Genomic DNA, 14,308 nt, shown 5'->3' with positions numbered 1-14,308 from the left:
AACAGAGATACTAGGACAAAATATCACCCACTGTGTTAGCTGAAGTACTTTGCTTCCAGTGTCTAGTGAATCCATAATTGAAGTTATTCCCTGTACCCAAAACATACCTAATCTGATGAAGAGGACAAAATTAAACAAGTACAGTCATTTTTCCCTTACCAGTTCTGCAATAAAATGAAGGCCCTGCCTGGCTCTGTCAGCATCCAAATCTATATTAAAATCTTTACCAATACGTTTTGGAGCAGCAGTTTCATCTACTGGATAGAAGGAGGGGAAATAAAAGGGGAGAAGTTAATTTATATATATATATATATAGAAAATGGTGTTTGTTTTTTAATTGTGCAAGAGACTGTCTCTCAACCCACCACAGTAAAATAGCCAGCATGTGATGCAGAAAGATCAGATGACACACTTGCAACTGTTTCCTAGCAAGCCACATTTCTGGCCAGAGAACCTCTCACGCTCATGGATGACCTTGGACAAATCAATTAACATCTCTATGCTTCATGCTCTCCATCTGTATAATGAGGACAAGAATGCTCACTTACTATTGTAAAGCACTTTGAGTATGTCTACACAGCGATAAAAGCCTCAGATTACGGTTTTGTGGGGCCCTGGGCCAGAGCAAGTGGGGGCCCTCCCCACCCCTTCTGCCTGCAATCCCCACTTCCCCCCGCCACCCAGCGCTCCTGCTGGGGAAATGGGTTCAGAGAGCAAGAGCTTCCCCCGTTCCCCAGAAGGAGCGCCAAGTGGTGTCTACATAGGGATAAAAGCCTCAGATTACGGTTTTGTGGGGCCCTGGGCCAGAGCAAGTGGGAGACCCTCCCTACCTCTTCTGCCTGCAATCCCCACTTCCCCCTGCCCCCCCAGCGCTCCTGCTGGGGAAATGGGTTCAGGAAGCAGGGGCTTCCCCCGTTCCCCAGAAGGAGCACCAAGTGGGCAGAGCGAGGAAGCCTCCAAGCCCCGACCTCAATTCCCACCAGGAGTGCCGGACAGGCAGGTTGGGGTGTGGGGGTGACCACTTTCCCCAGGCCCCCCCAGTTGGCCATGGCCTCTGGGAATTGGCCCCATTGGCCCCATAGCTAATCCACCACTGAAGCCTCCGCGCTTGCAGGGTCCCAAAGCTCTGGCTCAAGACTGAGCCCAAATGTCTACACAACATTTTTTCTGCCCCGGAGTCTGAACCCAAACCAGCTGACCTGGGCCAGCTGCAGATTTGTTAGCCTCATGCAGACATACCCTTTGAAATACATGCAGATGAAAATGTAACTTAAGTGCTCAATATTATTAACACAGTGAATATAGGGTGAAATTTGTCCCTGTGTGAAAGGTCAGTATAAAGACTTTGCACCATTTAAATCTTCTTTTGGGGAATTACATGGGACTTGCATAGGCTTTGAGCTTACTCTATGCATATGGGTGAATTTCACAGACAGAGAAATAGTCCACTGACACTTGTAGGATTCTCTGCAATAGATGCAAATCTAAATCCAGAGCTGCTACCTTTTCAACTCCCTCTGCTCCAAATCTGAGATACTATTGGAATCTCTAATCTTCTCCACATCTGAATCCCAAGGTAAAATGCAGCGGGAGAGGGCATCAGGGGCATCCATCCCACCTTGAACAGAATCACAATATCAATTCTTGCAAACCATGAACACAAGGATCAGAAGAATTTTTCACCACTGGTGACACTAAAAACTTCATAGGGGAGGAAAGGCTGGAGAAGGTCAATTCTGCCCTGGCAAGCAGAGCTGAGTTAGCTTGGAGAGAAATGTATCATGTTTAAGGGCGCAGGAGTGGCTACCATTGTGTGTACATTTTGTCTATCTCAAGTTCAAGTGCTGCCAGGAGCTGACATTGGCTCCTCTTCAGACATGCCCCACCCCAAACCATGGGTTATGATATAACACCTACCACCATGCTATAACAGAGTCCTTAAAGAAGTTGTGTAAGAAGGTACAAACAGTGGACAATTACCATATTGTATGTGCAATGTTACAACAGTGATTCCCAATCCCAAACAGAATTATTGTTGATTCAATCATTGTTTTTGGAAATTATACCTATATTCCCTTATTGAGATTGGGCAGTAAATTGCTGTCTTGAATACTGGTAGTGAGGTAGGGAACGGTTATGCCTATACTTATTCATTCAATGAGCGACAAATAGAATTGCGGCAGACAATGTACAAAGGCACCTTCATCTAATATATGCTTCTAAGTCATTGAAATAGCCATGGTGTGCTGATGCAGAAAAAGTCTTTGATAGAACTATAAAAACTAGAGATAGAAAAAACCTATTGAGTCATTTAGTCCATACCACTACCAACTCGGAGAAGAATTTGAATAGATGTAATCTCATTCACATACAAAATATATTTGGTTCTAATGATCAATATCTTAAAATGGATTTAAAAGCTCAGTTGTGACAAAAAACCAGATCTATCTTCCTAGCTTTCTTTCTTTCTCTAGGAACTAGCTGTCTTTGCTTTTTCCTATTATTTGCCTTGTCTTTATAACTTCCTTGAAACTGAGATACATTCTGGGATACAAATGGGAAAGAGAATGTCCAAATTAGTTGTGCATCAATATGATATTTTATTTATGTGAGGGGATCCTGCTACATCTCTTTTATCCATCTTGATATTAACAGGCTACTTTAGTGTCCTCTCAAAATTTTAGGGTTAATTGGAACAAAACAGAGTTGTATTCTATTCAAAGAGTAACTGGATTCATAAATGAGAGCTGCATATGGTTAGAGTATTATTAATAAGTAGGAGACATTTGGAGGATTCTGATTACAACTGATTTGTAAAGATATAGTTCAGAAGAATGTAAACACTCCACTAAGATGAAAAGGTAGTTTATTATTTAATTCAGAGAGGTACATGGCAGATTTCTCAGCTTAAAGAGCTGAGTACATTTAAAATGGTGGTGGTGAACAATTACATTATTTTCTTTATTAATATTTTAATACACCAAAGGGCTAGACCTGTAAATTATCATGAAAGGTGGAAGATTGAAAACCCCGATGACTCAAATGTGTTATCCACTGGCCAAATAGGATACAGTAATAAAGATAGTTATGCTAGTGCAAGTTCCCTCTCATCACGTTTTATGTGACTAACATGGCTATAATTCACTTCAACCATTACTTAGATCAGCGGTTCTCAACCAGGGGTAAGTGTATCCCTGAGGGTACACAGAGGTTTTCTAAGGGGTACATCATCTTATCTAGATATTTGCCTAGTTTTACAATAAGCTACATACAAATCACTAGTGAAGTCAGTACAAACTAAAATTTCATACAAACAATTACTTATTTATACTGCTCTATATACTATACATGGAAATGTAAGTACAATATTTATATTTCAATTAATTTATTTTATAATTATATAGTAAAAATGAAAAAGTAAGCAATTTGTCAGTAACAGTGTGCTGTGACACTTTTGTATTTTTATGTCTGATTTTGTGAGAAAATAGTTTTTAAATGAGGTGAAACTTGGGGTACACAAGACAAATCAGACTCCTGAAAGGAGTACAGTAGTCTGGAAAGGTTGAGAGCCACTGACTTAGAGGGATCACATCTAGTGATACCAGAGAAACTCCATTTTGTGTTCCTGATTTCCATTTTAAATATGCAAGAGTCAAACCACCATTAAGTGGTCACATCGCACTAAAAAACAAATTGGCAGGAAAAGGTGGTAAATAGATGATAACACTGTGAGGTACACAGAATGTAGGCTAAAGGTCACATAGTAGAATTAGCAGGAAAAAGAAGATGGTAAACAATGATTGACATAATGGAAATAATGGTCAAAGGGAATGATTGACAGGTGACCATTAGCAAAGTAGAGTGAGGCAGCAGACCAAGGAGAGAGAAGAAGGGCAGAGCAGAAAAGTTTGAAAAAGAGAGGGGGGGGTAAGGGTGAGAGGTGTGAAGGAGGTAAGGGTGAGACAAAGGAAAGGAAGAGAAAAGCTGAGAGGAAACAGAAGATACTGTGCAATCAGCTGAGTATGTCAGACTAATAGTTATAGCATAGTATAGTGGTGTTAGTGTGGAGATATATGTGTGGGGGGCAGGCAGGGAGTTCATACAGATGGATGGATGGATCTGTGTTGACTGTGAGAGGGATTTATATGTGTAAAACCAAATGAACATTAAAAATTGCTGTCAACTACTTGTGAATGACTGATCACCGTAAGCAGGGAGCAGCCACTTAGTATAATTTCATACTATAAGGCACTGTGGTTTGAAGTGTTTTAACTTTTTATAAGAGATTTGTGTTTAGATTGTTATTGTATCAGGGACTGTTATTTGTATCAATAAAAAAATGTCTTGCTTTGGAAAGAACACTGTTTGTGTCAATCATTTATTTATCAGAAGGCTGTATCCATGTCCTCCAAATATTTCCTTAGCCACCCTGAAAACCCATACCTAATGAGAACAGATTAATTACATTCTAGGGTACCCGAAATCTGTTTTCGGGTTAACACTACGGATGAGGAGGTAATTCAGTTTCCAGCTCCATTCAGTCACTGGCCACTCAAAATGCTAGCAAGATGCCAGTTTGGGTGGTGGTTTTGTGATATGGGCATCTTTCTATTAATAATGGAACTAAGACCACCAGCAGTGGTGCATTAAGATGAAATGGGGCTTGTGTCTTGTCTAAGTATTCCCAGACCTGAAGAAGAGCTGTGTTAGCTTGAAAGCTTGTCTCTGTCATCAATAGGGTTGCCACGTGTCCAGTTTTCAACTGGAACACCCAGTCAAAATACTGACTGGGCTGCTTAAAATCCGGTTGGCGGTGAAGTGGGGCTAAGACAGGCTCCCTGGCTGCCCTGACTCTGCATGGCTCCCAGAAGTGGCTGATGTCCCTGCAGCCCCCTAGGCGCAGAGGCAATCAGGGAAGCTCTGCGCTCTGCCCCCGCCCCAAGCACCAGCTCTGCAGCTGCAGGGATAGCGCCTGCAGGTGCAGAGGCACCTGGCTGCCCCTGTGCCTAGGAGCCAGATATGCTGGCAACTTCCGGGAGCCAGGCAGAGCCAGTACAGGCAGGAAGCCTGCCTTAACTCTGCTGCGCCACCAATGGGGAGCTGCCTGAGATAAGCGCCGTCTGGCTGGAGCCCGCACTCCAAACCCACTCCCACACCCCAACCTCCTATCCCAGACCTGAGCCTCCTTCTGCACCCTAACTCCCTCCCAGAGCCTGCACCCCAACCCACTGCCCCAGACCTGAGCCCTCTCCCACACCCAAATTCCTTGAAATACTTTTAAAAAGTTAAACGCTTAAAAAAACACAGAATCACCACTGCAAGAAATAAAACCCAAATAGATCCAACAGTGCATTACAAACCAGAAAAAATCAAAACCACATAAAGCATGAGCAAAATCAATGTAAGTAAAACGCCACCAAAATCCACACACAATATGTGAAAAGAGATCATCAACTTCCTTGTAGAAGCTCCATATAGAAACACATGAGAAACAATTCTGGTACTACATGCAATTGAGAATCTGTATTAATAAATATATGAAAAAGATAAATACTGATGTTACAACTCTATGAATTTGTAAAGAGAGGAGTCAAATTTTGAAAAGTAGCATCACAACATTATGTCTTAGTTTCCCCAGAGTTTCCCTTCCACATTTGTAAGGAAAGATGAATGATGGGATTTGAAAGAATCATATATTCAGGGAGAGCTGGAATGATGTTCTTACTAAGCTGCATGGGTTTAAGGGAAGAGAAAATAATACAAGTTGAATTCACTCTAAAATTATTCATAGAATATATTGGAGCCATTGAAGTTCTAGAAATTGAGCCCAAAGTTATAACCTAGGTTATGTTGGAGACAACACAGAGAGACAGGAACATACATGCACATGCTGTGAAATTTACAAGCATCCATCAATTTTTATGAAAAGTCAGGCCCAATATGGGAGAAGTTGCTATTTCAGAAATACTTGCCTGTATAATAACCCACGTTTATGATTTTTCACATTGAGAATGTAATTTACTAAGTCAAGTTAGAAATCTGAGAATTGGGAAGGTTTCCATTTGCAGCGATTGCCTTAAGGGTGAGTCTAAAATAGTGAAAATAAATTAATAAATACTGTGACATGTTTAAGAAATAGCATGGCTTTATCTCAAGTGACAGGATTTAATAAAATGATATATAAGAGAAGGGATGAAATTGAGGCACTTGTATTAGTTTTATTTCACTTTTCATCTATGATTGCAGGACTCTCTGTCTCCTCCATTCACAATTTATAGTCTACTCACCATGATGCTACTAGGTTAACTTTTTGTTTTCCTTGCTATTCTCATATCTCTTCTTTAGTTATCTACATTAGCTGCTGATAAACTTGAAAGTTATGTTTAAAATTCTATTTCTGGTGCTTAAGAAACATTGTACCTTGGTACCTTCTCTGATTTGATTCTTGACACATCCCAGTCACATTTCTCATATTCAGTGGCTCCCCCACTTCTCCCTTTTATGGTTTCTACATATCGTATCTTTACCCATTTAGCCACTTGAGTGATGGAATGCTCTGCCGAGAGAGATTCACCAGGCTGACTTCATCATTTCCATTAAAATCTAATTGAAAACAATTTTTGGCTGGACTGTCATGTAACTTTTATTTAAACTGGCCCAATTGATGTGATTGGGGAGAAAGTGGAATATCACGTTCTCCTTTGAGTACTTACATTTGTTTTATTACACTGGTCTACAATTTTTGAGATGTCATCTGCTTCAGAGATAAAATGTGATATTTATTATGTATTTTGATGTGTTGAATTCAAATATGACAATTAAAACAACTGATTGGCTACTGTTTCTAAGATATTTAAGTTTTTACATTTTATGTCTATGTATATTGTGTAGATAGTAGAGTTTTAATCATAAATTGTAAACCTAGGTCTTTTCATGTGTTTGTGGTTGCTTTACATGATAATATTTCACCTGTCCTGTTTATGTAACACTTTAAAAATCAGCAGAAAGGTTATATAAATAAAATTTAGTATGAAACAAAAGGCAAAAAACTATTATGTACATAGTTTAGTCCTATTCAGTGTCTACTCGGCGCTTCTTGGCTTGTCTCTTGTATTCATTAAATGGAGTATCTCTTATCACTGTCCAGCAATAGTATGCAAGCATTGATGGGCTCCATTTGCCCTGATAGCCTGCCAGGAGATTCCACTGCTGTAGTCTGGAGCCCAACAGCTCTTCCTTACTCTTTGGGAGTTCCAAATCCCTGACAAGGTCATTCAGTTCACCTTGTGTTATGAGGTGTGGTTCAGAGGAGGAGGATGGGAGAAAATGTGGGTCCTGTGACATTGATGGTTCAGGACCAGAAGTTTCATCCTCTTCCTCTTCCTCATCTGACTCAAGTGAGAATGATTCTGGTGCATCAGGAACCAGCAGTCCTTCTCCATGGGGTACTGGGTATATAGCTGATGGAATGTTTGGCTAATGCACAGTCCACTTTTTCTTCTTTGACACACCTTTCCCAACTGGAGGCACCATGCAGAAGTAACAATTGCTGGTATGAGCTGTTGGCTCTCTCCAAATCATTGGCACTGCAAAAGGCATAGATTTCCTCTTCCTGTTCAACCACTGGTGAAGATTTCTTGCACAAGATTTTCCTTTTCCTGTTCAACCACTGGCGAAGATTTCTTGCACAAGTCTTGCAGCATATGCGTGGGGCCCACCTCTTGTCCTGATCTCCAATTTTGCAGCCAAAATCAAGGTGATAGGCTTTCTTAACCATAGTGGTTATACTGCGCTTTTGTGATGCAAAAGTCACTTCACCACAAACATAGCAGAAGTTATCTGCACTGTTCACACAAGTATGAGGCATCTCTGCTCACTTTGGCTAAACAGAAATGTGTCCCTTTGCAAAATCAAACACTGACAAATAAGAGAGCACTGGACACTGTATGATTTCTAGAGCTGATATAGGGCAATTTGTTCAGCAGAGTGATGTAAGCTTCGTTATGATTGCATCATCCATGACTTCTAGGAACAACATATCATGTATGACGCAATACCAGCTTCAGATTGCATCATTCATTGTTTTGCCTAAAAAGCAAGTACTGTCCAAACCCAGTCATAGATTTATTCATAGATGCAGTCAAAGATGTATTTTAGTCATTTCTGGTTTAAATTGAGATCCCTTCTCTTTATAACTCACTTATCCTCTGCCATTCCCAAGTCAAGGGTCGTATATACTGACCCAATAGCATATCTTGAAAACTAGAGCCAATCAAAAATTTTAAGCATCATTTTCGTTCTCAGTGACCCAGAATTAGTAAAGTTGGACTACATTTATTTCAGAAGCATTTTGACTGTAGAGCAGTGTTATCAAATGTAGCTGATCCATTGCCTCACTAGTCAGTTAGTACAAAACTTATCATATGGAAAAATGGAAATGAGAAAACAGAATAAACACAAACTTTCACATTCATTTAGGGCCTGATATTATCAGGTCCTGAGCACCTCACAGAATTAGGCCATCACTAACTGGGATTTTACACAAGTCATTAATTTATCTTTCAAGTTCTTTTCTTTCGCTCTCAACATTTCTCTTACTAAGGTCTTGGTATTTAAACATAACCTTTCAATTGACAGTTCAATTACACTTGCAGATAAACTTTCCTTTCCCTGTTATATCAGATAAACTGTCCAGTTCTTCTTCAGATTACATCAGTGACAACTCATCTAAAATAAATTTCCAATTCTGGGATGTGATGAAAACTTGAACTTCACACATAACCAAATAAGTTTGCATCAAAATTAATTCATTGCTACTAGACTAGAACAGATGGTTAAACAATAGATCAAGTATAGCTCCTTATGCATACCTTTAATCACTTTTTTGCTGATATGTTTTTACTGTATATGGTTATGTTTAATATGCAAAGCTGGAAAATAATCCTATCCATTCCACAGGGTCTACAAAAATTATTTCTCTAGATGTTTTGCTTGAATTGGTCTGAAAAATGTTTCCCTTTTGTGAATCATCACCACCGTTTATAGAATCATTGAATCATAGAAGATTAGGGTTGGAAGAGACCTCAGGAGGTAATCGAGTCCAGCCTCCTGCTCAAAACAGGACCAATCCCAACTAAATCATCCCAGCCAGGGCTTTGTCAAACTGGGCCTTAAAAACCAACAAGGATGGAGATTCCACCACCTTGCTAGGTAACCCATTCCAGTGCTTCACCACCCTCCTAGTGAAATAGTGTTTCCTAATAGTCAACCTAGACCTTCCCCAATGCAACTTGAGACCATTGCTCCTTGTTTGGTCATCTGTCACCACTGAGGTGGCAGCCTAGCTCCATCCTCTTTGGAACCTCCCTTCAGGCAAGTGAAGGCTGCTATCAACCCCCCCTCACTCTTCTCTTCTGCAGACTAAGTAAGCCCAGTTCCCTCAGCCTCTCCTCATAAGTCATGTGCCCCAGCCCACTGATTACTTTCATTGCCCTCCACTGGACTCTCTCCAATTTGTCTACACCCCTTCTGTGTGTGTGTGTGGGGGGCAAACTGGACGCAATTCTCTAGATGTGACCTCACAGTGCCAAATAGAGGGGAATAATCACTTCCCTTGATCTGCTGGCAATGCTCCTACTAATGCAGCCCAATATACCATTAGCCTTCATGGCAACAAGGGCAAACTTCTCATATCCAGCTTCTTATCCATCTCAATCCCCAGGTCTTTTTCTGCAGAACTGCCACTTAGCCAGTTAGTCCCCAGCCTGTAGCAGTGCGTGGGATTCTTCCACCCTAAGTGCAGCACTCTGCACTTGTACTTGTTGAATGTCATCAGATTTCCTTTTGCTCAGTCCTCCAATGTTTATAGGTCACTCTGGACCCTAACCGTACCCTCCGGCATATCTACCTCTCCCCTCATCTTGCTGAGGCTGCAATCCATCCCATCATCCAGACAAGTAATGAAGATGTTGAACAAAACCGGCCTTAGGACTGACCCTTGGGGCACTCCACTTGATACTGGCTATCAGCTAGACATTGAGCCGTTAATTCCAGTGATCTAGCCAGCTTTCTATCCACCTTATAGTCCATTCATCCAATCCATACTTCTTTAACTTGCTGGCAAAAATACTTTGCTAAAATCAAGGTTTATCACTTCCACAGCTTTCCCCATATCCACAAAGCCAGTTATTTCATCATAGAAGGCAATCCGGTTGCTCAGGCATGACTTGCCATTGGTGAATCCATGTTGACTGTTCTTGATAACCTTCCTCTCCTCCAAGTGCTTCAAAATGGATTCCCTGAGGACTTACTCCATGATTTTTCCAGGGACCGAGACGAGGTTGACTGGTCGGTAGTCCCCCAGATTCTCCTTCTTTCCTTTTTTAAAGTTGGGCCTATATTTGCCTTTTTCCAATCACCCGGAACCTCCCCCGATCACCAGGCGTTTTTAAAGATAATGGCCCTGGCTCTGCAATCACATCAGCCAACTCCCTCAGCACCCTCGGATGCATTAAATCGGGACCCATGGACTTGTGTATGTCCAGCTTTTCTAAAATAGTCCTTAACCTGTTCTTTCACCACTGAGGGCTGTTCACCTCCTCCCCATACTGTGCTGCCCAGTGCAGCAGTCTGGGACCTGACCTTGTTTGTGAAGAGCGAGGTAAAAAAAGCACTGAGTACTTTAGCTTTTTCTACATCATTTTTCACTAAGTTGCCTTCCCCATTCAGTAAGGGTCCCACACTTTCTCTGACCTTCGCCTTGCTGCTAACATACTTGTAGAAATCCTTCTTGTTACCTTTACATCTCTTGCTAGCTGCAACTCCAATTGTGCTTTGGCCTTCCTGATTACATCCCTGCATGCTTGAGCAATATTTTTATACTCCTTCCTAGTCATCTGTCCAAGTTTCCAGTTCTTGTAAGCTTCCTTTTTGTGTTTAAGCTCACCGAAGATTTCTCTGTTAAGCCAAGCTGGTCGCCTGCCATATTTGCTATTCTTTCTGTACATCAGAATGGTTGGTTCCTGCACCCTCAATAAGACTTCTTTAAAATACAGCCAGCTCTCCTGGATGCCTTTCCCCCTCATATAAGCCTCCCAGGGGATCCTGCCCATCAGTTCCCTGAACGAGTCAAAGTCTGCTTTTCTGAAATCCAGGGTCCGTATTCTGCTGCTCTCCTTTCTTCCTTTTGTCAGGATCCTGAAATCGACCATCTCATGGTCACTGCTGCCCAAGTTGCCACCCACTTCTACTTTCCCTACCAAGTCTTCCCTGTTTGTGAGCAGCAGGTCAAGAGGAGCATAGCCTCTAGTTGGTTCCTCCAACACCAAGAAGTTGCACCAGGAAGTTGTCCCCAGCACTCTCCAAAAACTTCCTGGATTGTCTGTGCACTGCTGTATTGCTCTCTCATAAGGTGTCAGGGTGGTTGAAGTCCCCCATGAGAACCAGACCTGTGATCTGGAAACTTCTGTTAGCTGTCAGAACAAAGCCTTGTCTACTTCCTCCACCTGGTCTGGTGGTCTATAGCAGATGCCCATCACAACATCACCCTTACTCCTCTCGCCTCAAAACTTAACCCAAAGACTCTCAAACAGCTTTTCTCCAGTTTCATACTGCATCTCTGAGCAACCATATTGCTCTCTTACATACAGTGCAACTCCTCCACCTTTTCTCCCCTGCCTGTCCTTCCTCAACAGTTTATACCCATCCATGACAGTGCTCCAGCCATGTGACTTACCCCACCAAGTCTCTGTTATTCCAATCACATCATAGTTCCTTGACTCTGACAGGACTTCCAAATCTTCCTGCTTGTTTTCCAAGCTTATTGCATTTGTGTACAGGCAGCTAAGATAACTACCCAATTGCCCTACTTTCTCAGTATGAATCCCCTGTTGCACCCTCCTCCTTGTATTTCTTCCTGGTATCCCACTTCCCCACTTACCTGAGGACTTAGGTCTCCATACCTGGCTAACCTAGTTGAAAGTCCTCCTCACTAGGTTAGTCAAGCCTGCCTGTGAAGATGCTCTTTTCTCTCTTCATTAGGTAGATCCCATCTCTTCCTAGCAATTCTTCTTTCTGAAACAACATCCCATGGTTGAAGAATCCAAAGCCTTCTCTCCAACACCACCTGTGTAATCACACATTTACTTCCACAATTTGATGGTCCCTATCTGGATCTTTTCCTGCAACAGGGAGGATGGACGAGAACATGACTTGCACCTCAAACTCCTTTATCCTTCTTCCCAGAGCCACGCAGTCTTCAGTGACCTGCTCAAGGTCATTCTTGGCAGTATCATTGGTGTCCACATGGAGAAATAGGAAGGTAGCGGTCCGAGGGCTTGATCAGTCTCTGCAGACATTCTGTCACATCCTGAATTCTAGCTCCAGGCAAGCAGCACATTTCTCAAGTTTCCTGGTCTGTACGGCAGATGGATGACTCCGTTCCCCTTAGGAGGGAGTCCCCAACCACCACAACCTATCTCCTCCTCTTGGGAATGGTGGTCCTAAAACCCCCATCCCTTAGACAATGCATCCCATGCCTTCCGGTCAATGGAGTCTCCTTCTGATCCCTTCCCTCAGATGACCCTTCCAAAGCTTCTCCATCATAGTACCTGTGCAGAAAGCCTGAAAATAGTTTCTTTCATCTATCTGCATTGAGGGTACATGGGTTCTCCTCTTTCTTCTTCTGGAGGTCACATGCTGCCAATTTTCTTCCTGTTCTTCATTGCCCTCTCTGATTCTTCAGCATGCTGTGCCTGTGGTACCAAATGCTGACTTCTATCTAGAAAGTCTTCATTTTCTCTCATGCAATGCAGGGTTGATACTTGGGTCTCTAGTCCTTTAACCTTCTCTTCCAATATGGAGACCAGCTTGCCCTTTGTACAGATGAAGTCACTTCTATCCTCTGGGAGAAAGACAAATATGGCACATCCTGTGCAGGTCACAACACCTTTTCATGTTCTCTGTATGTGTATATATATCTCCTTACTATATGTTCCATTCTATGCATCCGATGAAGTGGGCTGTAGCCCACGAAAGTTTATGCTCAGATAAATTTGTTAGTCTCTAAGGAGCCGCAAGTACTCCTGTTCTTTTTACTATCCATATAGTCTTCCTTCTAAGAGCCTCTTCAGATGTTGTAATTACTGCTCACAGAAGCCTGAAAGGAAAAAACTCTGTGGGAACTCCCCCCAGGCAAACTCCCTCTGTTGGCTTTTCCTCTGGTCGCAGCTCATTCAGTTTCTTTTTTTTTTAAAGGAAATAAATTTTAAAAGACTTAAAATGAAGCTGATGACATTGTAATACAATAGAAAAACAGCACATTGCTATAAACAGTGTCAGAGGAAAAATGGTCATATGCAACATATTTCCAAGTGATTTACACATCTGCTTCAGGAGGCAATCCTTGTAGGGGTGGAAACTAAAAAAGTGTAAATTCAAGAAGGACTTCACATCCCCTTCATACCAGGAGATGGATTCCACACCAGATGCAAATGGAGAGAACATTATAAGGAGGCAGGCATTGCTCAGTTGAGTGATTTGTAGATCCAGTGGCCAGCAACCCCTCTCAAATTCTTGTCCACTCACCCACCCAAAACCTCCTTCCTTAACTTATTTCCCTACCCCAGTGGAACCCACCCACTGTCAGTTGCATAGTCCATTACTGGTTGTCCCTTCTCCTCACCTTTATTTAATGACCTTTATATCTTTCTGAGAAGCTCAAGCCCTCCATCAAAAGACCTCCTTACACTCTCATACCCTCCAAACATGCATACCTCCCCCACACACACAGTCCCTTGTCACATGTACCTTCTTCTCTCTCTGGAGAACCATTGTCATTATTTGAAAGTCCTGTCATGGTATATTTGAGTATGGATTATTGAGGAGAGAAACTGAACTGATCTTAGTACTGCTTCTGTTCTTTGGATAAAGATACAAAGCTTATTCAACCCTTTTGAGGGGGAACCAGGGAAGCTTACCCTCACTACAAAAACTTTCCTCACTACATGCTATCATCCTCTTCATGGGGTGGGCCAGACGTTTGCTATTTCCCTCTGTTGCTTGCAAGGTTTGCAAGTGGGGCTAATGGAAGGCATGCTCTAACCATCATGGAACCCCGATTCCATTTACAAAGTCAATTTAACCATTACAGTCACTTCCCAAGAATGAACTGGGGCATTGTGAAATATCCAGTCCCATTCCCTGGGTGCCTGGTTGAAGAAGCAGGCCTGAAGGGACATTACACTGTAGGCCACAAGGCTTCCCACAAACAAACACACATGACTAGAAACTGGTGAAATTCTTGGATGAA

This window comes from Gopherus flavomarginatus, chromosome 3, assembly GCF_025201925.1.
Source record: "Gopherus flavomarginatus isolate rGopFla2 chromosome 3, rGopFla2.mat.asm, whole genome shotgun sequence".
NCBI lineage: Eukaryota > Metazoa > Chordata > Testudines > Testudinidae > Gopherus > Gopherus flavomarginatus.
This window is presented reverse-complemented; position numbering follows the sequence as displayed.